General features: G+C 47.4%; 1 protein-coding gene and 1 pseudogene across 1 annotated transcript in view; one reads left to right on the top strand and one right to left on the bottom strand.

Annotated features, from left to right (window-relative positions):
- eEF5 (eukaryotic translation elongation factor 5) overlaps positions 1-25,863 on the bottom strand; it is a 52,504-nt gene that overhangs the window by 5,730 nt on the left and 20,911 nt on the right. The window lies entirely within an intron of this gene.
- Positions 18,691-20,121, top strand: LOC142573908 (uncharacterized; annotated as a pseudogene).

Below are 25,863 nucleotides of genomic sequence, written 5' to 3'. Positions count from 1 at the left end.
TACAGTAAAAGCTCGTTAATTCGGACTTCTAGGGACCGTAAATTATGTCCGAATTAACCGAATGTCCGAATTATCGTCAATTATAATTATCGAATTACCGTAATTATGTCCGAATTATCGAACTTTCATCAACAAACCTTTACCGAGCAAAGTAATCAAGGATGCTCGTCTGCTTTCGAGCAGAAACCCGCGCGGATACTATTTTACGAAGTCCTTCCATGTGCTTAGAAGCTCGCATGCTGTCTGGAGTGTCCCAACAAAATTCTTCCAACACAGCGAGGGCCTCCGCAGCTTCCTTCACAGTGCGAGGGGGCCAAGGCTGCTCCTCTCGCGGCTCCTCTTCCTCCTCAGAATCTTCGCTGTGCAGCACGTCCCTCACAATTTCTTCTTCGGTAAGCGAGCTGGCTGTAACAACGCCGCCATCAATGCCGACGTAATCAGCGAGCGTCACCGCATCCGGCAGAACTCCAAAATCCTCGCAGTCATCTCCATTGTCATCTAGCGACACTTCGGCCACTGCATCATCGCCAGGCTCACGCACAACGAAGCCACTGTGTCTAAAACAGTTGGCGACGACGCGCGCGGGCGTGTTGTGCCAAACGTAGGCAAGAATGTTGACCGCGCTCAAAAGATTCACGTCGTATTGCATGCCGACTTCATGGCACAGGAGCATCCGTTCCAGCACGCGCCTGCGGTATTTGGTCTTGACATGCTGAATTATGCCTTGGTCCATCGGTTGGAGGGCCGATGTTGTATTCGGCGGCAAGAAAACTTCACCGTTGTCCAGTCTGGTGACACTTATGCGCACTACAATTGTCCAGCACCATTAACACTTTGCGGAAAACTGTCGGTCTAACTTCTGCATCCAGCCACGAAAAATTTCCGACGTCATCCAGGCCTTTTTATTCGCTCGGTATTCCACCGAAAGAGCAGGCACGTTCTTAAAGCACCGTGGCTTTTGTGCCTTTCCAATGACAAGCGGCAAACGCTCTGTTCCTGTCATGTTGGCGGCTAAAAGAATGGTGACGCGTTCCTTGGATCTTTTGCCACCGATGCACGGATCTCCTTTAATGGTCAGTTTTGTCTGGCAAAGCCTTAAAGAAAAGTGCTGTTTCATCAGCATTAAATATGTCATTTGGATCGTAGGCGGCGATCCTTCCAGTTGTTGGCAATGTCTTCGTTGACAGCGCCTCTTTCGCCGCACACAGTCAAAAATGAGGCCATGTCGCTCTTTGAAGAGCGCACACCACCCTTTTGATGCCTTGAATGCATCGATATGCATCATCAGTGCAAACCTCTCGGCTTGCACTATGATGAGGGGTCCACTCAATGGCAGATTCGCATTACGCGAGTCAACCACCCACCGAAGCAAAGCCTCTTCCAACTGGATGAGCTGCTGTTCGCAGACACTTTCGTGACGTTCGAAACTTCTCGCTTTCGAACGCCTGAAGAATCTGTTCATTTTCCACATACGTGCTCAAGGTACTTCTTTTCATGTCGTACTTCTTCATGGCTTCTTGTCGAGAGAGTCCATCCTTCAGGGCCCGCAAAATTTCCACCTTGGTAGCCAAGTCCTTCGCCTCGTATTTTGGCCACTTCGCCGGTGTTGCCATCGGCAGAGAATGCAGTGACACAGGCGCACAACAGAAAAGCACCAATAAAGTTCAATAACTGAGCTGCGCTAAATCCAGTGGTCCTCGGCAATACAGTGTGCAAGGATGTAGTGCACCAACAGCAACAAAGCGACAAAATGGCCCCGTCAATAACGACGACACATGAAAAAACAAGGAAAAGCACCCATCCAGCCACAAGTCGAGCCAATTGGATTGGATTGGCCAAATTTCAGCCACTTGATGTCAATGGCGATGCTGCCTTTGGGCAATGAGGCGTTGGTTTGGGTATCACTTTTGTGCCGCGTTTGCCATATTTTAGTTTTTGAGCCTCGGTGGCTGCCCGAAATCGTCCGAATTATCCGAGGTGGGCTGGAATCCGTCCGAATTAATGAGAGTTTCTTCCCATAGACTCCTATATATAATTGTAGGGACCAGACTCGAAGGTAGAATTTTTGGATTTTCCGAATTAACGGAAGTCGAATTAATGAGCTTTCACTGCATATACAAAAGGGAAGGAAAGACAGGGAGGTTAGCCAGTGTAAGTACCGGCAGGCTAGCCTGTGCTGGGGAAAAGAGTAAAGGGAATAAAAGGAGAAAGAAAAACCACAATCATCATCACCTGTTGCCAGATGCAACTGTACCACTGCTGCTGCTTTGTAAGCAAAAATGGCAGCAGCCACATGAGCACACTGCGGAGGTAGTTACCACCAGTTCACTTGAGCAGCTTTTGGACACTATTAGTGTTACGTGAGAAGGTAATATACTGACTGTTGCTGTAGATATGTCATGTGCCCCTTTCCTATGTCCCGTTTTTGCACCGTTTGCTGAAGTGTGCGTTCGTACAAACAAGCCCGGCTAGCCACTATTCTAAGTTTACAAAATATTGTTAGGCCAGACTGCTATCATAAAAAGTTTGGCGTAAGATATGAAACAGATTGAGTATAAGCCGGGGATCCAACAAAATTTTGTTGTGGCAAGAATTTCATTCTCAGGTTTTTGTTACCGTGGGTTTTGATTATCTGCTTTTCTTACTTAGCAAAGATTGTCAGTTTCACTTAGCACTGTAGTAGCTAGCCTGTAGCTCTGTAGTATGTTGGGATTCATAATAGACGTCAAAACGCTGTGTTCCAACTAGACCACCGCCATCTGTAGAATGGAGTGATCGAGTATTGGTCAGACCTACACATCTACATTTGCTTGTTTTTGGCAACGTCTCGACTATCGACACCATCACAAAAGAACGTCGTTGCCTTGAACAAGCGAAGAGCCACCGTATCTCACACGACATGATGCGGCTACCCAACACTGCTGCTACATCAACATGTGAGGGTCGCCCGCGTTAGACTACCACCTGTGAAGACGTAACCCGTATTGTTTGCCGCGAACTCAAGGCCGCCTGTTCACCAGCTTTCCCAGCAACGCCTCCCAATCCACCAGCAACCACGATTGCGATGCTCAGGCCTGTCGTCCTACAGGAATTTGAGAACATGGGTCTGAACTCCGTGTGTTCAGCTTCTCCACCCAGTGTTCTCCAGTTTTCTAGCGGCCCTCCTCGCCCCCGGCAGTCTTTTTCTTCCACATCTCGCCGCAACCCGTCCGAATAGCATACCCCTAATGACAGGCCGATCTGCTTCCACTGCTGTCGCATCTGCCACGTCGCTCGTCACTGCCCAACCGATGGCCACCACCTTCGAACATGCGCTGCTGCTTATTCCCGCACCTTTCGACCTTCTGTTCCCTACACTACCTGCCATGAGCCCACTCCCACTGATGCTCCTGCTCAGAACCTTCGCTACAGCCGTTCGCCCTCCCTTCGACGCCATCAGTCTCGTTCGCCCCAACCTCGCCGCTTCTCTTCTCCACCTTTCGCCTCCCGGACCCAGCTGGAAATCTAGGCACTGCAGCTTCTGGAGGTGAAGCTGCATTGTCGACCCTGCTTTCAAATCCTCTGCTCATGTTACCTACGAACCAAAACCTTCTTGACGGTGACTGCTATCCTGCCACGGCACTGATCGATACAGGAGCACATCTTTCTATTATGAGTGCTTCATTCCAATGACGGCTGAACAAGCTCCTCACCTCAGCGTCGGCACGTGTCTGCATTGCGGATGGCAGTACTGTGCCTATCATCGGAATGTGTACGGCATGTGTCAGCATCACCAGCTGCCACACTCCTGCGCTCTTCACTGTGATTGCTCATTGCCCCCACGACCTAATCCTCGGCCTCAATTTTTTTCTTCGCGCATTCTGCTGCCAGTACTGCTCTGCCTCGCCTGCCCTTCGCCTCGAGTTACTGATTCTTGCAGAACCTTCTGACGCACCCCAGTGCCGCTTATGCTCAACTAGCTTCGGCATGCCGCCAAAGTCAATACCCTATATTGAACTGTTGTCTTCCCCACCAGTTCCTTATGGCAAGTGAGTACCTCGTCACTCCTCTGCCCAACATTCCACTACAGTTTGACGTTACTGTGCCTCACAGTATACTTACTACTGCAAATCGTACTCGCATGCTTGTCTTTAACTTTGCATTGGCAAAGCAAATTCTACCGCAAGGTATTTGCCTTGCCAATGTTGATTGTCTCGGCGACCATCACGTGGCAGCGTTATTGGCCGATGGTTCTTGTGAGCTCAGCAGGCCCCCCATGCCAGCCTCGGGCGCCAACCCCAACATTTAGAAAATGGTTGTGACAGACCTGTCCTCTGCGCAGACCGAAGACATTTGCAAAGTATTATCGTCCTACCGAGATATTTTCGACTTCAACGATCGCCCTTTAAGCCAGACGCTCACGGTCAAGCATCGGATTCTTACTGGCGATGCTACATCTATTCGCCGACAACCGTATGGAGTGCCTGCATCGGAACGTCGAGTAGTTCAAAGTGAAGTGAACAAAATGCTAGATAAGAACATTGAGCCTTCTTCGAGCCCCTGGGTGCCACCTATGGTGTTGGTTAAGAAGCACGGCATGTGGCGCTTCTGTGTAGACTACCATCATCTGAACAACATTACTAAGAAAGACGCCTACCCGCTCCCACGTATAGACGACGCCCTTGAATGCCTGCACGGTTCCAGCTACAGTGGAACGCTGTTCATACGTTTTTCACCGGACCGAGGAAAAAAAACGTAACAGCCAGGAAAACGCAACAGTGAGGAAAGCTCCGAAAATGAATGAAAAAAGTGCAGCTTCAACTATAGACAATTTATTTCCACCAGAGTGCGCTTAGAACTTAAAAGTAAATGGTGGCTTGCCGTTTCGCTCGCTAGAAATCACTACACGTTTCTCAATAGCCTGGAAGGCCGCATTGCTGTCAGCGTCGCTGTGAGGTGCGACGTTCCTGCGGAGGAGGTCCAGAGCCGTGACGGCTTCTCCAAAGCTAGGATTTGGCAACTCCCCGGCATCATGCGGCTCGTGCTCCTCGTCGTCACCGCGCCACAGCAATGGCAACGGACGAAGGAATATCTGCGGGAAATTTTGCCCTCTTTGGCGTAATCGTGCTAATGATTGTTTAGTATTGCTGCAGAGCGCGCGCAGCGCGGTTTCGCGAGAAATGTAAACAAGGGAGGAGAGCTGGCCCAATAGGCGGAGCAACGCCAACTTCCGGTTTCACTTTAGCTTCACAAAGAGTGACGTCAGGGCCTCTCCTGAGTTTCCTTTCTCCGTGAGTTGACCCGTCCAACAAACCATGCGGTGACCATAATCACAGTGATGATAGTGAGAGCATTTTTCACAAATGGCCACCTAGTGGCGGCCTCTCGAACTGGTGTGCGGCTTCTTGCAGCCAGTTCCATAGCCAAGCGCGGTCAAAACTCGTCGAAAGCCAAAATGGCGGTTGGAGCGCGTTGCCTACTTTAGCCCAGGCAAGTTCGGGTTGCGACGCATCATATGGGAAAGTTTTCACAGCTACTACTTAACAGCGGGGTTCCTTATACATTGGATCCTATGGAAGCTATGCCGGGACCGGATGAAAACGACGTAGCAGCCGGGAAAACGCAGCAGTGAGGAACGTAACAGCGGGGTTCTACTGTATACTGGCAGATTGCTGTTGTTTCAAGTGGTATATGTGCCTATGCTACGTCTCATGTCATCGTCTTCTCACCAACGTTCAACACTCACCTTGAGAGTCTAACAACTGTACTTTATGTATTTTGAAAGGCGAAGCTGTAACTTAACTCGTCCAAATGTCATTTTGGCCACCGCCAAAGTACTCTTCTGACGCTTCCGGAGTACAGCCTGATCCCGTCAAAATTCGCGCTGTATGGGACTTTTCGCTTCCAAAGACAGCCTCAGACGTTCGAAGTTTTGCAGGGCTATGCTCATACTTTCGTAGTTTTGTTCAAGATTTTGGGGTAATTGCTAGACCCCTCGCTAATCTTTTGCAGAAACGCGTAAAATTCTCGTGGGGTACTTCGGAAGTTGTCACCTTCTCTCGTCTCTCTTCTAACCTCACCACCCATTCTCACCCACTTCGACCCTGATGCAACTACAGAATTGCGTACAGATGCCAGCGCTTATGGTGTAGGTGCCGTCTTAGCCCAGCGTCAGCATGGCCAAGATCTTATTGCCTATGCGAGCCGCCGCCTCCTCGCACCTTCAGAGCGCAACTATTCAATTATGGAACGAGAATGCCTTGCTGTTGTATGGGCGGTTGCGAAGTTGCGTCCTTACCTTTACAGTCACCCTTTTTCCTGGTCACTGACCATCATGCTTTCGGCTGGCTCTCATCGCTGAAAGATCCTACAGGCCGGCGTTTGTCGATGGGCTTTGAGGCTACAAGAAATTTCATATTCCGTGGTATACAAGTCTGGCCGCCCACACCAAGGCGATGACAGCTTGTCGTGTTACCCTGTTGACGACCAACTCCTCCAATGTTGCCAATGCTGCTTGCGCATTCTCTGTAACACAGCTGCTTCATTTTGCCGACAAGCAACATCGTGACACCTGCACCAGAGCACTCATCGATCGTTTTGAACACTCTCTGGCCGATGCAACTGTAGGCCTCTTCGTCCTCCGCGACGGTACTCTGTACCGCTGTAACCTTGATCCGGACGGTTCTGAGTTTCTACTCGTCATACCTAAACACCTCTACTCAACCTTTCTAGAAGAGCTTCAGGACGCACCAACGGCAGGACACCTCGGCGTATCTCGAACCTATGACCATGTACGTCACCATTTTTTTCTGGCTGGGCCTTGCCCCTTCTGTACGTTCCCGTCGCTGCTTCTGAACTTTGCCAACGACGCAACAAGCCTTTCCAGCTGCCCGCTGGTTACCTGCAGCCGCTTGACATCCCTGCCGAGCCCTTCCATCGTGTCGGCTTCGACCTTCTGATGGACCCGATGCCTTGGACCTGATGTTGCGGACTTCCTGTAACAGTTAACGACTGAATTTTCGGACATGCATGATATATCGGAGGTCTTCGCGGCACCGCCACGAGCCCCATAGAATCAATGTATAAGGACATCTTAAGTATCGGACGCTCTAACCACCCGCCGTCCAATTTTCCAGACTTTTTGACGTGATGAAAGGTCCTTTGGCTCCTCACGCAGCGCCCTTGCGAAGGAAATCGACTTGCAGCTAAAGCATATTAACACTTTGAGCCACAACTAGCGGAATCTAGCCGTCACACATCAATGTGGTCTGGCCACGCTGGCTATGTTCATCACTGCACTTCCGCGTTTAGCGGAGTTTACGGAGCGGCGCCATTTCGTTTGTTTGCGCAGGCCACGTTATGGCTAGCGGGGTGTGTGGTTGTGTCAAGTGCGCTCTGCACCGCTAGGCCTAGGTGCTTCGACACTCGTCAGCGAACTCCACTGTTCGCAACTTGAGGATTTCGTATGCCTTCGATGGCTCCCACTCAGTCTTCGTCGTCCTCGCCAATGGCATCGAAGCGCAGAAAGCAGTACCGTCGGGGAAGACTCCGATGTTGAAAATGAGGAGCCAATGCCTGTGCCGTCTACAAGCGCCGAGTTGACGCGAGCACTGTTGGACAGTGCTGACATGACCCTTGCTCATATCGAGGTGAATATGATCGCATCCAACCGGAATGCCGTCCAAACAACAATCAACAAGTTCTTCAAGCCACTGCAGCAACAACACCGGCTGCCCGACGATGCCCATGTACATAATAAACCGGCAGTCGGCTGCATACAGAGTTTTTGAATGCATCTCTTTATAGCCACTTCACTGACGCTTTGCCAGGGTTTCGGATGCCTGGTACTTCGCCCTTTACCCTCTAGATCCGAGAAGAAAAAAAAAAAGCTGCGTTTCTTTGCATGCATTGTTTTTCGGACTGCCTGAATTTTCGGACGGTTTTATGTTCCCTAGAGGGTCCGAAATATTGGTCGTTAACTGTACATGATATTTTGATGCACGGTGCTCTGCGTCAATTGCTAATGGACCGTAGCCGTACGTTTTTGGCCAAAGTCATTGACGACATCGTGCGTGCTTGCTCAATACAGCATAAATTACCCTACTACCCTGAAACCAACGACCTCACTGAGCGTTTGAACCGCACCCTTACAGACATGCTATCCAAATACGTTTCAGATGACCACCGTGACTGGGACCTGGCTCTACCTTACATTATCTTTGCGTACAACTCTTCCCGTCTCAAAACTGCTGGCTTTTCCCCTTTTTACCTCTTGTATCGCCGAGAACCGATGCTACCACTGGACACTGCTTCCGTCCACTACATCTTCAACTAGCAGTTATGCCCGTGATGCAATCGCCCATGCTGAACATGCTCGCCAACTTGCGCACGCTCATCTGCAAGTGTCTCAAGACAAACAGAAGCAACGCTACGACCTCCGTCACCGTGATGTCCATTTTGCGCCCGGCACCCTCGTGTTGCTTTGGTCACCATCGTGTACAATTGCCCTTTGCAAAAAAATGCTTTCTTGTCACACAGGCCCGTATCACGTGCTCTGCCAAGTGACCGATGTCACCTATGAAATCGTTCTAGCCACACCCACTACGTATGTGGGGATGCGCGACTCCCACCTGCAGTGTGGCTTCGCCACGTGGCCTGGCACCCGTGGCGGTCAGAGTGGTACAAGCGCAGTGCGAGAGATGGCGCGAGTGTTGCGCTGCTGCGGGGTTACTTGGGTGCGGGAAAGACAAGGCGCTCTCTTTTGGGTTCGGGACAACAAGCAGTGCGGAAGTGCCGTTCCGCGCCGATCCATGCTTCTGCAAGACCGTCTTGCGTGGCCGCCTTGGAACGCGCCCCCGTTCGTGTGACCGTACACGCGAACAACCAGGCATTGGGATCCAGCATGGGGCGAACATATTCGCTAGCTGTCCAGTCGCGGTGAGTCGGACTTCTAGATTTGTCGCGTGCCCATCGGCATGTTTTGTGGATAGCAACTCAGCTAGCTGGCATTGATCTATGAAAGGTGCAATAAATGCCCTTGTGGATGGATGGCGGCTATACCCTTCGTAACGGGCGGCGGCTGGCGCCACCTAGCCTTTTGCTCCCCCTCCTATTTTTTTCCTTTGTTTATATCCTCTTTTCCTTAAACTAGTTTTCACTCCCCTCCTACCCCAAAATAACTATCTAAAAAAGTAGAGGAAACATTATCTCCCCGATTTATGGTATCTCTCCCTTGACTTCCTCCACCAATCCTCTAGCCTCCCCTTCGTTACTGCCACTCTTTTCTTGTCTATTTGCCCTCGTTCCCCGGGAAAACCCAATGCCCCTTCCATATCTGCCACTGTTCCCTCTGCCAGAGTCGGGCGAAGGTCTGTGCATCTCAGCAATATATGCTCAGTGGTCTCCATTTCGGCTCCGCAAGCTGTGCACCAAAGGTCCACGTCTTCAAATTTAGTCCTGTATGTTTTCGTTCTCAAAACCCCCGTCCTAGCTTCGAATAATAGTGAGCTGCCCCGCGAGTTATCAAATAAGAGCTCTCTTAATCTCCCGTTTTTGTGACCTATACATAGATAGCGCTGGCTTTCCTAGCATTCTTTCTTCCCAGATGTTTCTGTCTCCTTCACCTCCTTTCCCACACTAGAACCATGTTGGACCCCCTCCCTCGGCTGTAGGTATCTATTCCTCAGCTTCCTCGTTCTGAGTGTCCCCTTTGTGTTCAAACTTTTCATGTACAGATATTTGTACACTTTTCCTGCCCACCTTTTTTCCTCCAGTGCTGGGAGTCTCTGTTCATATTTTAGCTTACTTATTGCCTCTCTACCTTCGAATGACGTCCATCCTATGTCCTCCTGCACTCCCTCATTAGGGGTGTTCCCGTGTGCTCCTAAGGCCAACCTGCCTACACTTCTCTGTCTCGTTTCCATGCATGCTTGAACTTCCGATTTCACGCACAGTACTGAATTTCCGAATGCGAGGCCAGGTACTCATAACCCCTTTCCATACGCCCCTAACCACCTCGTACCTATTATAGTTCCATCGTGCCTTGTGTTTCATTACAGCCGAGTTCCTTTTCACTTTTTCAATCATAATTTTTTCCTGTTCTTCCAAGTACTTTTTGCCCTCGTTTAGCCATATGCCCAAATACTTGTATTTTTCAACATGATCAATCTTAAGTGCTTTGTATTTCCAATGGTTCCCCACTTTCTTCATTGTATACTATTATCCCAGACCTCTCACTGAACTGCAGTCCCAATTTTTCTCCCTCCTCTCCACATATGCTCATTAGTTCCTGTAGCCCTACTCGGGTGTCAGCAAGCAGTACAATATCGTCTGCCTACATCAGTCCGGCTAGTACTTGAGCTACCTTTTGCCCTTCCAGCATATAGCTTATGTCGGTTCCTAATGTGCTCTGTTCTAGTCTCTTTTCCATTTGGCTCATGTAAATCATAAAAAGCAGAGGCGACAATGGACAGCCCTGCCTGAGACCTCTTTATTTTAGCTGACTTTGTAGTTTCCCCCTCCCATGTTATCTACCTCATTATTTGTATAAACTTGTTGTAGGAACTCAACCATCTTTCTATCTAAACCATATTCCCTCAACTGGCTCTATAACTTTTCTCGGTTTATATTATCATAGGCTCCTCTAATGTCTAAAAAGTCTAATCCATGTCTAATCCATTCTGCAGTTCTCCCAAGATCTCTTCACGTTCTGCCCATTCCTCCATTCTCTTTTTCACCATCTGCATTGCTACTCTGTATATGACTGATGTGACAGTTATTGGCCTGTAGGATTTAATGTTGTCCTTGCTTCCCTTACCTTTGTAAACTAATATCATTCTGCTTGATTTCCAGTCCTGTGGAACATTTCCCCCTACTACTATTTGTTCAATAAGTTGTCGTAATTTTAATTTACTTTTCTGGCCTAATATGCTTATCGATTTCATAGGTATGCCATCAGGTCCTGTCGCTGTTCTGACGGGGACCTTGTGTTCAATTCTGTTCCATTCCTTACTTGTCATCCTTCTGTACTCTAATTCTGTCCTGCTGTTGTCATTGTTCTCCATTTCGCTACCCACTGGCTCTGCAAATGCTGCCTCTATTGTTAACCTAATATATTCCTGAGCTTCCTCTCACTCTACCTTTGTTCCTTCTGGTGTGGTCAGTGAGTGCTGAATCACCTCTGTCTTCTTACTCTGTTGCCTTATGTGTTCCCAAAATTAGAGGCATTTCTGTTTTTTTTTTTCGGATCTCTAACATCCACTGTACCCCAACTTTTGCTATCTTGGCTTGTGACTGTTTGCATTACAGTGTTGTCGTTCCTTTGTCCCAAGAGCACGGAGGAGAACCGCACACGCTCTCCGCTGCGACAACCAATGACATTGTCCACATCACCCAACTCGAGCCCTACACCTCTCCAAGCGCTTTGGATATTTTATGGATATTTTTTTTTGATCAAATATGTACAGCACCATGACAGCGCTTTTGCTGCTGGGGGGGAGGGGGTAGCATTACGATATCCGCGAGATGCTCATGAGACGAGCCGCCGCGAGAATGACTAAGTGAGTCTGTGCCCTTGGCGCGAGCGTTAGCCTGGCTCTCTGGCTTCAGTGTAAATAGCCTGTAAATATTTTCTTTCGTCTGAGTCTTCCCACACATAACAATATCAAAGATGATTTAAGAATGACAAAGGCCCCCATTCAAGGAGGAAACAAACCTTATTCAGACATACACTGACAAATAAATCCCCCTCTTCACTGGAATTTCTTGCAGCTAAGCAGCTGTAGAGTTGGACGCACAGTTCAAACTCTTAAGTCTCTTAAGTTCAGTTTCCCATTGTGATGTCAATCGTTTTCTGGCATTGAAATTTCAATTAAGAACTGACATTCTTTAAAACCCTCGAATCTAAGCTGACCCTAGAGTCTAGCATATGATTATTTGGAGAAAAAATACTATTGGCCTAGATTCGAATAAATATGGTATTGCTTTCAATTGCTTTCAGCGTTCCTGAAGTTTTTCCACTTTGGATGTTCAAATGTTGCCCTCAACTCTTTTTCAAAAATTCCAAAGAACACATTTATTTTCAGGAGTTTTAAGAGTCCTTAATCTTCAAAGTCAAGAGTCTTCCAGGATCTTAAGAAGGTGTATGAACCCTGCACAGATCAGTTATGCAAGAGCTTGTGCCTTTTCATCGGTGTACGATGTCTGGCTGCCAACTACATAAACTGGCAAAAAAGACAAAGCTACACTATTTCAAACTATTGCATGAGATGCAGAAGATCCTAATATAATGTTGAAGCAGTCTTGACCAGAAAGCCAAACAGATGAGTCGTACCTCAAGAAATAATTTGTCGATTTCTTCTGCCTTCATAGTGAACCATAGCTCACTCAGATTAAATCTGTGTCCTCATGTTTTCAGAAGACCATCGTGATTGAAAATTGTTCGTCATGGTAAGTACGGTATCAGTGAAAGCACAAGAAATTGATGTTCCCCTTTGTAAGTAAGAAGCCCAAATGAAGCTGTTGAACTACAGACAGCCAAGTGCAGCCAATTGGAAACTTCAACTAGAACAGTGTTGTACAGTTTATAAGACTGCTTTGGACAATATGACACCATTACCCAAGAGATATACAGTTAAAACTCTATATATTTAAGTACACACAATTTCATCGCAAAGGAATACAGACACAAATGGAAATTTCTATGGACTCAGATGGCCAAAAGCAACTGCTTGACTGGGCGTAAACGGAAAAGAATGCTCCGGTAACCAGCAGCCCAAGCTCATGTAGCCGAAGTACCTGATGTGTAGTGCTGCGGAATTGTCAGCTGCAGCTTTATCAACATCTTGCGTAATAATTGCACGAATGTGCAGGCTAAAATTTAATTTGCTAAATGTTTTTTTTTTGTCGTCAGTATGTACATGGCGTTCCATTTATCAGTTTTGTATCGATTGTATTCTTTTATCAGTTTCGCGGTGTTGAATAAAAAAGGTGTCTCCTAGTCCTAGCTAACAGCCTCTCTATCATGTGTGACTTCATGTATCAAATACAGTGGGTTGATTCAGCTGCACAGAACTTTATAAAAAGGTGTATTTTGTGAAGTTATTTTCAAATATTCTATCAGGTTATGTGTCCGTGACCACTAGGAACTCTTATTGTGCAGAATATGGCAGATAATAGAGATATCTTAAAGAACTGCTTAATTAGCAATCATAGAGGAAACATTGCATTTCGGGAATTCAGGAGCGCAATTCATACTATTAGGTCAACAAAAATCTGCTCTAAACAAGATTGTCTTGGGTGCTAGAGCCTGCAGTACTATGACACTGCAGGCGGCCCAGTTTGGCAGTACCTAAAGAATTGAAATAGTGCACCAGTGACGGCAATATCTCCATACTCTCTATTGAGAGTGCATACCAAGAGTAGGGCTAGCTTTTGCTGGCACAAGCTTAATGACAGAAAACTTATGGGCCCCGGGTGCCAGACGACCTAGCTAGGCCACTGGGCGCAGCACTCAAATAGCACACTACATTGCACTCAAATTGCACGCTACAAATTGCATTCAAGTGGAATAGGGTGCCATCCTACCCAGTGCACTGTATGCTTTGGGTAAGAGGGACAGCATGCATGGGTGAGCCAAGAAAGGTGGCGACTAGGTGAGCGCCATCTCACGTGAGCAAGGTGAAAGGGGAGCGAGTTGGCGGTACTGTGCCCGTGTTAGGGGAGGAAGTGGGGGCATGTTGCCACGCGTCTCCTCTTCTAGCGTGGCAGTGTGTGGATGTCTGCACGAGCTTTCTGGAGGTCTCGTAATTTATTGAGCAATTTCAACCTAAATGCACAGATGTGCTTTCTTGGGCTGATTTTGAAAAGTCAACTACTTTTTTTATGGCTGATGTAATTAAATGTTCCTTATTATTTGGTGAAGCAGATAAAAATACACTGACCAGGTTCTCCAATCCAACAACAAATAGCAATTTAGCAGCTTATCAAAAGTTCAGTGTTTACAGCACAGCTACTAAAAGAAAAAAAAAAAAAAGGCGTAGAGAAAGAAGAATATGCTTTTACTTCTTCAAGCTTTATTCATTTAGCTGCTATAGTAAAAAAAAAAAAAAAAAATGCAGCTGTAGCTGTCCTACAAATTGAGATATCGTTGCTCTGAATGGGCCTAGTGAATAAAAAGCTTTTGCGAAAATCGAGAAAAACGAAAAGAGCTCTATAGAGAAATATTTCAAAATGTTTACAAGTTACCAGCTGTAACAGGTCAGTATCCCCCTGGCACACAGTTTGAGAATTGTTGCCCGTGTAGCATTTTTTCAGGGGTTGATGCATGTTTTCGGCTGATGCAAGCTTTCGAGCTGAAGCTTTCAATTGCCACTGACCTTTTTAGCCATGCAATGAGCCACTGCATAATGAGCTGGGGTTGAGGCTCATCTCTAGCCTTATATATGCAGGTGCTGTGACGTTCCGTGCATTATACTTCAGCACTGCCTCCGCCACAGCTGCCTGTACAGTAAACAGAGGCATGACGATCCTTCGGTGCTAGAGACCAGATGGCTTTCGTTGCTGCTTTGGGTCTTTCCCTTCTGGCACCTTTCAAGCAACTTCTTGTCACTCAAACACTCGTAAATGGACAGCAACACCTGGCAAACATGAGGAGGCAGGTTGCGAGGACAGTTCGGTGCCGGCTCGCCCCTAGCCTCTGCAGCATTTTGATGGCACGAGTTGGGGCCTGTTGGACAAAATCTGTGGTTAAATTCAGTCATTGGAGGTGATGCGATAGTAAGTCGCCACATCCATATCCATGCATTTCTGGACGTGGTTTATGCAATCCTTGTCTATTTACAAATAACGGTAAACATTTTCCTCTTGTAGTGCAAGATAGGTACGGCTATCCCGATCACTCAACATAGTGGTGTAACGGAGCTTGTGGCCGCCCGAGGGACCTCTTGAACAAAATGAGGGCGGCCTCCACTTCCATTCTTCATTTTTCCTAGCACTGACGATTCCTCTTCCAGTTTCCAAAAGAAGAATTACTTTCCTTTGGGCCCATCTCGCATTGTGCACAGAAACTACTCAAAACAATGTAATCTAACCAAAAACCTGTAAACAGTTCAATCACGGGTCGTCCGTGAAACAGTCCGCAGGTCGTCCACAGCCCATCGTACAACACCGTGATGCGCCCAGGCTCTTTGAAACAATTAGCCAAAGTTCACCAACTGAACATGCACACTCTTCACATTTCGGGCAGCATGATCGGCGGCAGGAGCCAGCTTTTCCTTCACGTAGTGTTGCCAAATCATGTAAAGTCTGCAACGGCTAATCTTCATAGTGGGAAACATCTATGAGGGCTGTTCACCGGCTTCCCCTTGCTTGCATTCTGCAAGCGGCGAGAACGTTCACAGCGAATAGGTTCAATTTCTGTTCGCCGCAGATGCGCGGCGAGTTCCTTGACGTCGCATCACAGTTCCCGCACATAAGAATCAACTTGACAGAGTCAAGTATTTGTGCTCACCTCTGACGATTTTCATATCCCCACCACTGCACACCTTGCACTTCATTCGTGCAAGCAGAATGTTCACCGCATCTAAACTTACTATTGTAAACACGATCCCATTAAGTGGCTCAACGGGTTCAGCTGTGGCATTGGTGTTACTATGAAGATCTTGCTTCCTTTCCTTCACGGGAGTGGACGACAGCCGCTGAAGCTTCTCTTGGTTTTTTTTTTTTTTTGCTCTTTTCCAATTCTGCGGGCTTCATGAACTTCGTATCGCGACGTATGCGACCTTTCGCACCTTTGCACGGCAACTGGCTTGTTAGGCCTACATTGGCGGTGCCAGCAGAAGCGGGTGCAAAGGGAGACGCGACCTTTTTGATGTCCATAAGAGCACATCTCTCCTATTGTGCACCAAACTTATTCATTGTATGTAAATTCTGATGGGCCATCGCATAGTACGGTGTCACTTGCAATGATTTGACACTGACACTATAGCGCACAGCTGACCGTGTGGATGAGCGCGATGCAGACAAGAAAGGAATCCCGCCAATCGTATGCAGAGCACAAGTCACTTGCGCTAGACAACCAATAAGGGGGTATGCTGGGACTCTTGGCACAGTATTTGGCACAGGAGTTGACGTCAATTTTAAGAAATATTGCTTTTTAAATTACACCAAGATGGCCAGGCCACGATGCATGAAATGGCAGCTGCACCTCATCAAAAAAGTAGTTTTTGCAATAACTTTGGTTTCAATTCTGCAGTTACCGACAAAATGTGGATAAAATACAGATTCAAGAGTCAAGAAACTGTAGTTGCGGAAAAATAGCTGCATATTTCAGAAACTTGAAAAGTCTACATTTTTGTGATTTTTTTTCCCCGCCCATAAGAGCCGTGTCCCCCTTAAATGCTAACGCGAATCTTTGAGGCTTTGCCGGAATTGTGAGGTTGCATCAGCATCGCCTGCTATCGCGATTCTGTTGAGTCATAGGTCTGTAAGTTCTGTGCCTGCCGGATTATTAGCAAACCAATGGCATGGGCAACCAAACCCTATCAAACCTGGTTCAGCCACTCAATACAGTAGAAACACTTTCTTGCAGATCATGACATCAACATTGTCCAAACACATAGCGAACAGATTTCCTACAGGCAAATTCTGAGAATCTCATCCAGAACCCGATTTGCAATCTTGTGAGCCGTCAATTCCCCTTGAATTGTCCTACGGCAAAGGCGGTGGAATCTCATCCAGAACCAGATTTGCAATCTTGTGACCTGTCTCTTCCCCTTGAATTGTCCTAAGGCAAAGGTGGCGTCTCTCAACTCTACTCATTTCTTTAACAAAATATGTCGCAACAATAGAGTACAGCTGTGTATACCTATTGTTACTGCCATCCACAGCAATGGAAAATACTTGCTGATTTAGGGCATCCAAGGAAGGAGTCTCCGCGTTGGCAGTTTTTTCCCGAACAATTGAAGTCATCTTTGTTCGTCCACAGGTGTAGCATTTCGCTTCTTCGCACTTGGGGAACATCTTCCGGAAAAGTGGTCCGGCATGATTGCCAACACTCAGAGGGATGTTGTGTTCAACTAAAAACTCCGTGAAGAGGCATTCTGCATGAATCACACCAAGGTCGCCGCTGCATACAAAACTTGCTAGGCTTGGCTGGCATCACAGGCACATGTGGTGCAGAATCTGAACTTCGCTTTCTCTGATGGGACAAAGCACTGAAATTCTACAATGTACGATTTCAAAAACACTTGGAAGTACTGTCGGGGCTTTGAGCCCGTCGTTTCACTGTGAAAGGCCAGAGCAGAGCACTGTGAAAGCAAAAGGCCAGAGTCGCACTGCGCCCGATGCGGCAGCTAGTCACACAAAAGGCGAGGCCAACACTGCAGCGACTAAAGCTGACTGAAGTCCTAACCTGTGGGCCGGCATGAACAAAGGCAACAGCATGGCAACAGGTTTGCAGAGGCACTATCGAGCTTTGGACATGGATTCGTGAGCCCCCCAGTAGACGACAGAAGTCACTACAAGCTTGCAGCTGCTGCTGCTGATACCACGCATACGCATTGCTCTCTCATGGCGGCGCAAGGCACCATGGTGTAGTTTTACTACATTTTCACATTTTTTTCGCAAATAAAATGTTTTCCATAAAATTTCACGCCGTAATATTGTAAGACTGCTTGAAATTTGCTCATTTTACGGAAAATTTGCAACAGTTGACAGGTATGCACTGGAAACTGCTATCAATCAGGCAGCCTGCAGGTACAACATTTGAACTATATTCATGCCCACACAGAGTTCCGCACCTCACTTGGTTTGGAACCCAGGCACCATGCTCTTTGCAGAGCAGTAGCAAAGAATGCCATAGAAAAAAGAAAGGGGGGCGACAACGACGAAGGCATACCAGACCAGAGGCCACATGTACAAGTCCCACATCACGAAACACCCCAAAGACAAATTTGGTGTCTTTTAGAGAACTGAAGAGAAGGTGAAACTTTGAGAGCCGTTTTTTAGAATTTTTTTGCCTTTCTGCTCAGTTTCCCGAGTTGATTTCTTTATTACCGTTTAGCATATTTTGACTTTTTTATGGTCATATTCTTGGGCTACAGTGCAGGTGGTAACATTCTTATCTTGACTCTTTGTAAGTTTACGATATGGCTTTTCATCTACCCTGAAAGTGTGCTTGATGCGAAGGTAACAAAAAGTGACACTCCAAAACATTTGTGCTGCAAAAAAAGTCGCGACCTTCAGCAGGGATTTAGCTATGCAGTCTACACTTAACAAGCTCTGCTACTTTTATGGAAGCACTAGGGAGACATTCTAAACATTTGTGAAAATTTTCAAAATACATGAATAAGGAAAGATTTTCAAAGCCATGTCCCCCCTTAAAGGGGCCCTGATCTACCCCTCGGGCTTGGCAAAATAACAGTCCACGGATCGCATACGTTGCTGTGAACATTTCAGCCAAGCTTTGTTGTACACGGTGCGTGAGCTCACAAGCAAAAATTGTGAAGTCACATTCTCTCAAACGCTTTTTTCAAAAGAAGGCCCTGGCCTCACTCTTATAGATGCACTACTTCGTCATTACTTAGGCAGCTGCTATTGGCCAATAGCTGACATCAAGCTGTGGTCGGCTACATCGCGTAGATATCACGGCCGCGGCATGTCCGGCATGCGCAAGTTTTTAATCCGCAAATTGGCAAAAAGAAAAAAAAAAAAAGAACTGTAAGGACTCGCGTTGTTCTTGGAGTTGTGTTGCAACAAAAGCAGCGTGTACCACGTCCGTTATCTCATCAACGTATTCATCGTGGCGTGCATCTCCGGCAGACGACGCTAACGGTGGAGCACACCCTTTGGCCAGCCCAAGAGTTTCGCCGTGAATATCAAGGCAGTGGTTGCAGCGCATACTATTGGAGCTGGACACAATCAACTCGTCCGATTTTGTGCAGTTCTTGGTTTGCCAAAACTGATGCACCATAAATCGTTCACCACCATAACAAAGAAAGTGCACCTCGCTGCTACAAAAGCAGTGGCTGATAACTTGGAGTTGGCTTGGAAAGTAACAGCACAGGAAGTGGGATCTGCCAATCTAGCTGTTATGTTTGATGGTACTTGGCAGAAACGAGGCCACAAGAGTCGTAATGGCATACACACAGCGAATTCTGTAGGAACAGGGCTTTGCCTAGACTGAAGTTCTGTCCAACTATTGCCAGAGTTGCAGTACACAAAGCCATTTGAAAGCAAAGAGGAGGAAGAAATATGGCAAGTTTTTCATATGCTAGTGTGCGAAAAAAATGTAGATTGCTCAGCAAATGCCATGGCGACTAATGCTGCTTTGAGGATATGGAAGATTGAGTCCTACAGTACTTTACTAAGGTTTACAACCTTAGTCAGCGATGGCAATAGCAAGGCTTATACAGCTGTGTCAGTGGCAAAAGTGTATGGAAGTGTGCCTATCACAAAAGACTGCACCAAACATGTAGCCAAGCGGCTTGGGACTGCCCTGCGAAAGCTGAAAGTGCCACAAGGGCAGAAGCTTACAGATGCAGTCATTCAGAAGCTACAGAGCTACTTTCAGGTAGCCATCACTGTCAACAGTGGTGGAGACGACTCATGGTGCAAATTCAAGCGGGCAGAAGCGTTGGGTCAGGCAGCCCCAGCGCACACCCCTATTCTCGCAAACAGCCAAGGTGAGACAATGCTGCCCTTATACAAAAGGCTGACAGAAAAAGCTACTCACTCGGTGTGTCAAGGGAAAAACTCGGAATGGAGCCAAATCATTGAACAGCAAGATTTGGCTGTTGTGCCCCAAAACGAGGTTTGCCTCGTGCACAGTCATGGAGATGGCAACAGCACTCGCTGTCTTCTGGTATAACCAAGGTCACAAAGGCTATGACCAAGTTCTGCAGGAACTAGGAGTGCTTCCCACTAGGGAACTAGTTGTGCTGAGCAAAGATTGTGACAGAAGGATCTCCAGCATGTCAATGAAGCTGACAGCAGAGGCAAGGTCTCAGTTTTCTAAAAGGCACGGAATTTGTAGTCATTGGTGTGTTTTATGATGTGGGGCTTTTTGGAGATTTGGACTCTGGTCTGGTGTACCTATGTTCTCTTCCCCCCCCCCCCCTTTTTTGTATGGCATTTTCTGCTGCTGCTCTAGAAAGTGCATGGTGCCTGGGTTCGAAACCCTAAGTGAGGTGCAGCGCTCTATGGGCATATAGTTTGTGTTATACCTGCAGACTGCCTCATTGACAGCCTCCCCGTAGAATTGACCTTGTTACTGAATGAAGGCTCCCAGCAGCCTACCGAGTCACTTCCCTTGACAATGGCTGTGGAATGAAAGAGCCACTACATGCGGCTACTAGGTGCTTTCCACCTTGTACTCTTGTATGATGCCTCACTTCTGCAGCCAGGTTTCTGTGCCAACCAAGGCCTAGTGAACAGAGCTCATGAGGAGCAACTCTTTATAAAGGGGTGGTATCATAGATATTGTTAAGAGATGTGACCATATGATAACAGAGTCTGCGCACATTGTGCAGGGCCGCAGGTCCGAGCTGCCAACGTGCGAAATGCCTAGCCGCGTGTCCAAGGATTCCGCACGCGAAGCTTTGTCACCAAGTCAGCACCGCTGATGCTTGGAATGCCTAGACATGGGTCCGAGACGTCCACAAATGGAGGATCGGCCTTACTACTGAAGTCTGCATAGCGCCCATTTCGACACTCAGATTACGGAGAGTAGTCTGTCCAGAGCTTGCAAGGTGCGAAAAGGAGTGCAGACACGAGTGCCAGACCAATCACAGACACTGGTACAACCTTCAGTCATTTCCCTTTTGTGTGCTTGTTTCTGTATGGAGGAGAGCTGAAGCAGTAAATTTGAAGACAAAAAAATGCACTTTCAAAAAAAAAAAAAAAAAAAAAGAAAAAAAAGAAAGAAAAAAAAAAGAAAGAAAGAAAGAAAAAAGACCAAGATGGCGGGGCTCAGTTGCTCTGTTCCGGAAATATTGAGGCTTAACTTTTCTCGCGTTCACGAATTTTTCGCCACCTTGGTAGATACAGTGGAACCTCGTTCATACGTTTTTCGCCGGACCGGGGAAAAAAAACGTAACAGCCGGGAAAACGCAACAGTGAGGAAACCTTCGAAAATGAATGACAAAAGTGCAGCTTCAACTATAGACAATTTATTTCCACAGAGTGTGCTTAGAACTTAAAGAAGTCTAGAATGGTGGCTTGCCATTTCTTTTGCTTGCTAGAAATCACACGTTTCTCAATAGCCTGGAAGGCCGCATTGCTGTCAGCGTCGCTGTGACGTTCCTGCGGAGGTGGTCCAGAGCCGCGACGGCTTCTCCAAAGCTAGGATTTGGCAACTCCCCGCCATCATGCGGCTCGTGCTCCTCGTCGTCACCGTGCCACAGCAATGGCAACGGACGAAGGAATATCCGCGTGAAATTTTGCCCTCTTTGGCGTAACCGTGCTAATGATTGTTTAGTATTGCTGCAGAGCGCGCGCAGCGCGGTTTCGCGAGAAATGTAAACAAGGGAGGAGAGCTGGCCCGATAGGCGGAGCAACGCCAACTTCCGGTTTCACTTTAGCTTCACAAAGAGTGACGTCAGGGCCTCTCCTGAGTTTCCTTCCTCCGCGAGTCGAACCGTCCAAAAACCATGCGGTGCCCTTAATCACAGTGATGATAGTGAGAGCATTTTTCACGAATGGCCACTTAGTGGTGGTCCCTCGAACTGGCGTGCGGCTTCTTGCAGCCAGTTCTATAGCCAAGCCCGGCCTAGCCCGGCCAAAACTTGTCAAAAGCCAAAATGGCGGTTGGAGCGCGTTAACTACTTTAGCCCAGGCGGGTTCGTGGTGCTAAGCTGTGACGTATCATGCGGGAACGTTTTCACAGCTACTACGTAACAGCGGGGTTCCTTATACATTGGATCCTATGGAAGCTATGCCGGGACCGGATGAAAACGACGTAGCAGCCGGGAAAACGCAGCAGTGAGGAACGTAACAGCAGGGTTCTACTGTACAACCAATATTTTAGAGCCCTTCTGGCGATACTTCAGAGTCACAAAAAGCTTTATAAAAACTGATAATGCGAGTTAAAGAAAAAACTTTTTTTGGCCATTTTTCGCGATGCATCCCCTCTTATAACCCTTTCAGGGTCAAATAAGGGTATATACAGCGCCACAAACAAGTTCAAAATGGTCGATGCCGTATATTTAGTGCCGTCTGTATGCTTAAAAAGTGCGCCAATGTCTTAACTTTCTCTTTTCTGTTATGTGCTGCCCCTATGCGTGATGACAAGGAATTTTTTTTTCCATGCCACCCTCTCAGCTTTTGTTGCATGGTTTGCTCTAGAGTTAGTTTGCTCCCGCGCGTCTATATACTACCGCTTGCACATTGGCGAGCGTGCGGCAGCTTGTACTTTGTTCCACGGGCTGTTTCAGCTTCTTGCGCTTGCACAACTGATTGCTAGCTCATTACTAATCACTCAAAGGACGATTGCTTGGTTCTTGCTCGTTTAGTGCTCACAGGGGTGCACATAGGAAGGATGCCACCGTGCGTGCTTTCCGTTGCTTTATTTTCTTTTTAGCGAGTCGCAAAAACTTATTGCCTCTGGTTGGCGATAAGATGAAGATTAACGAAAGTTTGTCACACATTTTGCTTTTTTGATGGGCACACAACCACACAGTTTTCTTGAGTGCATGCACCTATACAGTTCTATTATGCTATGGATGTACATAGTGTAAGAGCAGGAACACTTGAGTCTCGTAAAATATTCTCGTGTGCGCATTTTCAAAGCCTTGAACTATGTGTATAACAATGCATCAAATTTGGAACTTTATTTCCTTTCTTATTGTTATTCATGAATGAAGAGTACATATATAGCAATGCAAAATTTCTTGCTCACTTTACGGTCCCCCTAGAAAAATTATGGCAAATTTTTTTTCGAAATAAGTCCCTAAGAAGAATTGGAATCTGCAACAAAAAAAAATCGACCCTTGAAGGGTTAAAGGTCCCCTCACCAGGCCCCATAGCAGATTTTGGTTATACACGGGAAGTTATGGTGTCCCCTAGGCATCGTTCTGCCACCAACGTTTACAATACAAAGTTTCACAATACAATGTTTACAAAGTTTCACAATAATATCTTCAGTAATTTTCATTTTATTATATATTGCTCACATGTTGCTTGCTCGTGGAAAGCCTAGCTTGACAGCAAAATGGGTTATGGGTCTGTAAATGTTTTTAATAGTTACTAGGAAGTATAGTCTAAGTCAAGACTCTCTTAATTTCTTTTTAAATTTCTCTGCTCTTCTAAACAACATAGTATGCACCTTTTCTTTATGTTTAGAATGTATCATGCTCCAATTATTGTGTAATAAAAATGGTGAGCCGAAATGGTAAATCTGAGACTGTCTTGACATAAGTAAAACACGTTGTGGGGCTAGTTGGTGCATAGCTTTTGATAGAATAAGCGCCAAAATTGATGGCACACAAGAAATACAGACAGGAGCGCCTTGTCCTGTCTGTATTTCTTCTTGTGTGCCATCAATTTTGGCGCTTATTCTATCGAAAGTCTTGACATAAGGCACACTTCAGCAATTGCAACAAAACAAACAGGAGTAAAATCTGTGCTCCCATTGCTGTGCTATGCTTTCCACGAGCGAGGTGATAAGCCCAAAACAAACTGTTGAGAAAACAAGCCTCAAAGTTCCATACTGACACACTGTCTAGAATGCTCCTGCATTGTAAAATTTGCTGTCCTTGGCAGCAGGTGACTTCTTAGCCCTCTGTCCTTTCAGGAGATGGACTGTGTGCCTTCTTCATTCGCTGGGAATCTTTCTCGACAGCCCGCTGAAGAGAGGGCACCAGGGTGCAGGCCCAATGTTGTGCACAGGTCTGAATAAGCTTTCAGACTGCCCGAGTTGTACCTTGAAATTGCCTCGTGCACTGCTGTTTTCACGGCAAACAGTGAGGCACGCTGGTCTTTTGATATTAATTACCATATCACTGAATGGAGACTCTCAGCCGCACTTGAGTTTTGCCTCTGCACCGGGCCAGCAATTGAGGGTGTGAGAGGCGCTGGTACACAGGCAGAAGTGCTTCAGCAACTTTAGCTGAAAGCTTGTACTTGTGAGCTGGTGCTGGCTGCCCTTCTGCCTCAGCTGATCGGTGGTTGCACCAGCTAAGGGGGCCAGGGGGACAGCTCATGATGGGGCTCACCATCTGTCGATATGATGTGGTAGTAGGTTGCCATTACTGCCCTTTGCATTTCCTCGACTTCTGAGTGGTTCCGCAGAGCGAGGCCATAGTAGTTCGTCAGTTTTTTGATGAGCTGCTGTGTCAGGCCCCCATTTCCACCTAGTGGCTCTCCTTTCTTTGCCTTGGCTACCAAAGAGCGAAGTGCAGCCCCCATTCGTTTTTTCACATGATTTATGCAGTCTTCTTTAGATAGCTGCACAAAACCATAGACTTCTTCATAACATAGAGTGCAAAACATGCGGCTGTCCCCATCACAAACTATGTGTAACGTAAATCATTTCTGCTCAAGGAGCGCCTGAAGAGCTGTAGTGCAGCCTCAACCTCCATTCTTCCAGAATTCACATCAGTGTTTTTCTGGCACTGGTGTTGCTGCTTCCATTCAGCATAGTTGGGGTCACTTTCTGCTGGCTGTAGGCTGCACCCAAGGCAGAAGTTGGACAGAACTACGCAGTCCAACACAAGCCCTGTATGGAAGCTGTGGCCGCGTGTCAACCATGTGCCATCATACACTACTGTGATGTTTTGAAAATGTAGTCTCCATTTCAGTGTACACCTTTTTCACTGCCTCTACAGCATCTGTGAAGATGTGTGCACCTGCCGCTGCCGCAGGCTTGAAAGTCTTTTTGAGGTGCTCATCATATGTTTTGTGGTGTAACCCGCGAGGAGAGACATTCATGTTGGCCCAGAAGTCATTAAGAGCAGTTGGTCCTTTCCCAATGCTTCTTATTGCATGCATAGCTCTGATGTTGACCTCAAAAGCTCTAGAGCCGCTCTTCCTTTGTGAGGACCACTCACACTGCAAGGTACCACAGGAAATGCGTGAAAGTACCATCTTCACAGCTAGCCCCAGTTCAGTCTCGCGGTGCACTGCTAGGCCGGGCTGCTGACAAGTTGGGCAAAGAGTGGAACCAATCAGAGAGTTCAAAGCAGCAACTTGAACAAGCATAAACTCCTCTTCTGGAGGTGCGGGAATGGCATTTTCCTGTGGGCCAGTCAGCCCAAACTTGCGCTCCGTTGCTGAAACCGCACAAAGCGATTCGCGAACTCTCGACGCTTGCAGTTCTGCAGTTTCCGCGGACACAAATCGCGTTTTCAGGTGAGCCTGAATAGTGCGACATTCACTGGCTGAACAGTCAACACTGCGATGAGCGGCAAGGACGGCTGCCGGCGCATCGGCGGCAGCGAGCGTGCGCCCGCATTGCAGCTCCGTTGAAGCACCGGAACTCGTCGATAACATGGGACTGCCTTCACTGGCGGTTGTTGGGTGCGGAGACGTCTCAGCGTTGAACAACTCACCGCGGAAGCGCGTCTTTGATGCTCTGCAGTCGGGCAGCGATGACCGCTGCAAGCCCACTCCATGATCTGTGCTGGATGAACTTGCGACGGGACGCTGGCGTATGGTGGGACGCTCGCATACGGCGAGACTCACTGGTATTTCGATCATCACCGGTAAAGTAACACTGCGCCCGCGCTTAGACGGCGAAAGATCATGGCTCGTCTCACTACTGCTGGCTGGTGCTCGACTCGGCGCAAGATCCCGCAGCACGTTGGGCTCATACTCCGCCGATTCTGAACGGACGCTCGGCTCATCCGAACCACCTGCTGACAATCGCCGCTTCTTCCTTGCTGTGACGGG

This window comes from Dermacentor variabilis, chromosome 3 (genome assembly GCF_050947875.1).
Source record: "Dermacentor variabilis isolate Ectoservices chromosome 3, ASM5094787v1, whole genome shotgun sequence".
Taxonomy (NCBI): Eukaryota; Metazoa; Arthropoda; class Arachnida; order Ixodida; family Ixodidae; genus Dermacentor; species Dermacentor variabilis.
The sequence above is the reverse complement of the archived record's forward strand: the minus strand, read 5'-3'. Positions and strand labels throughout refer to the sequence as shown.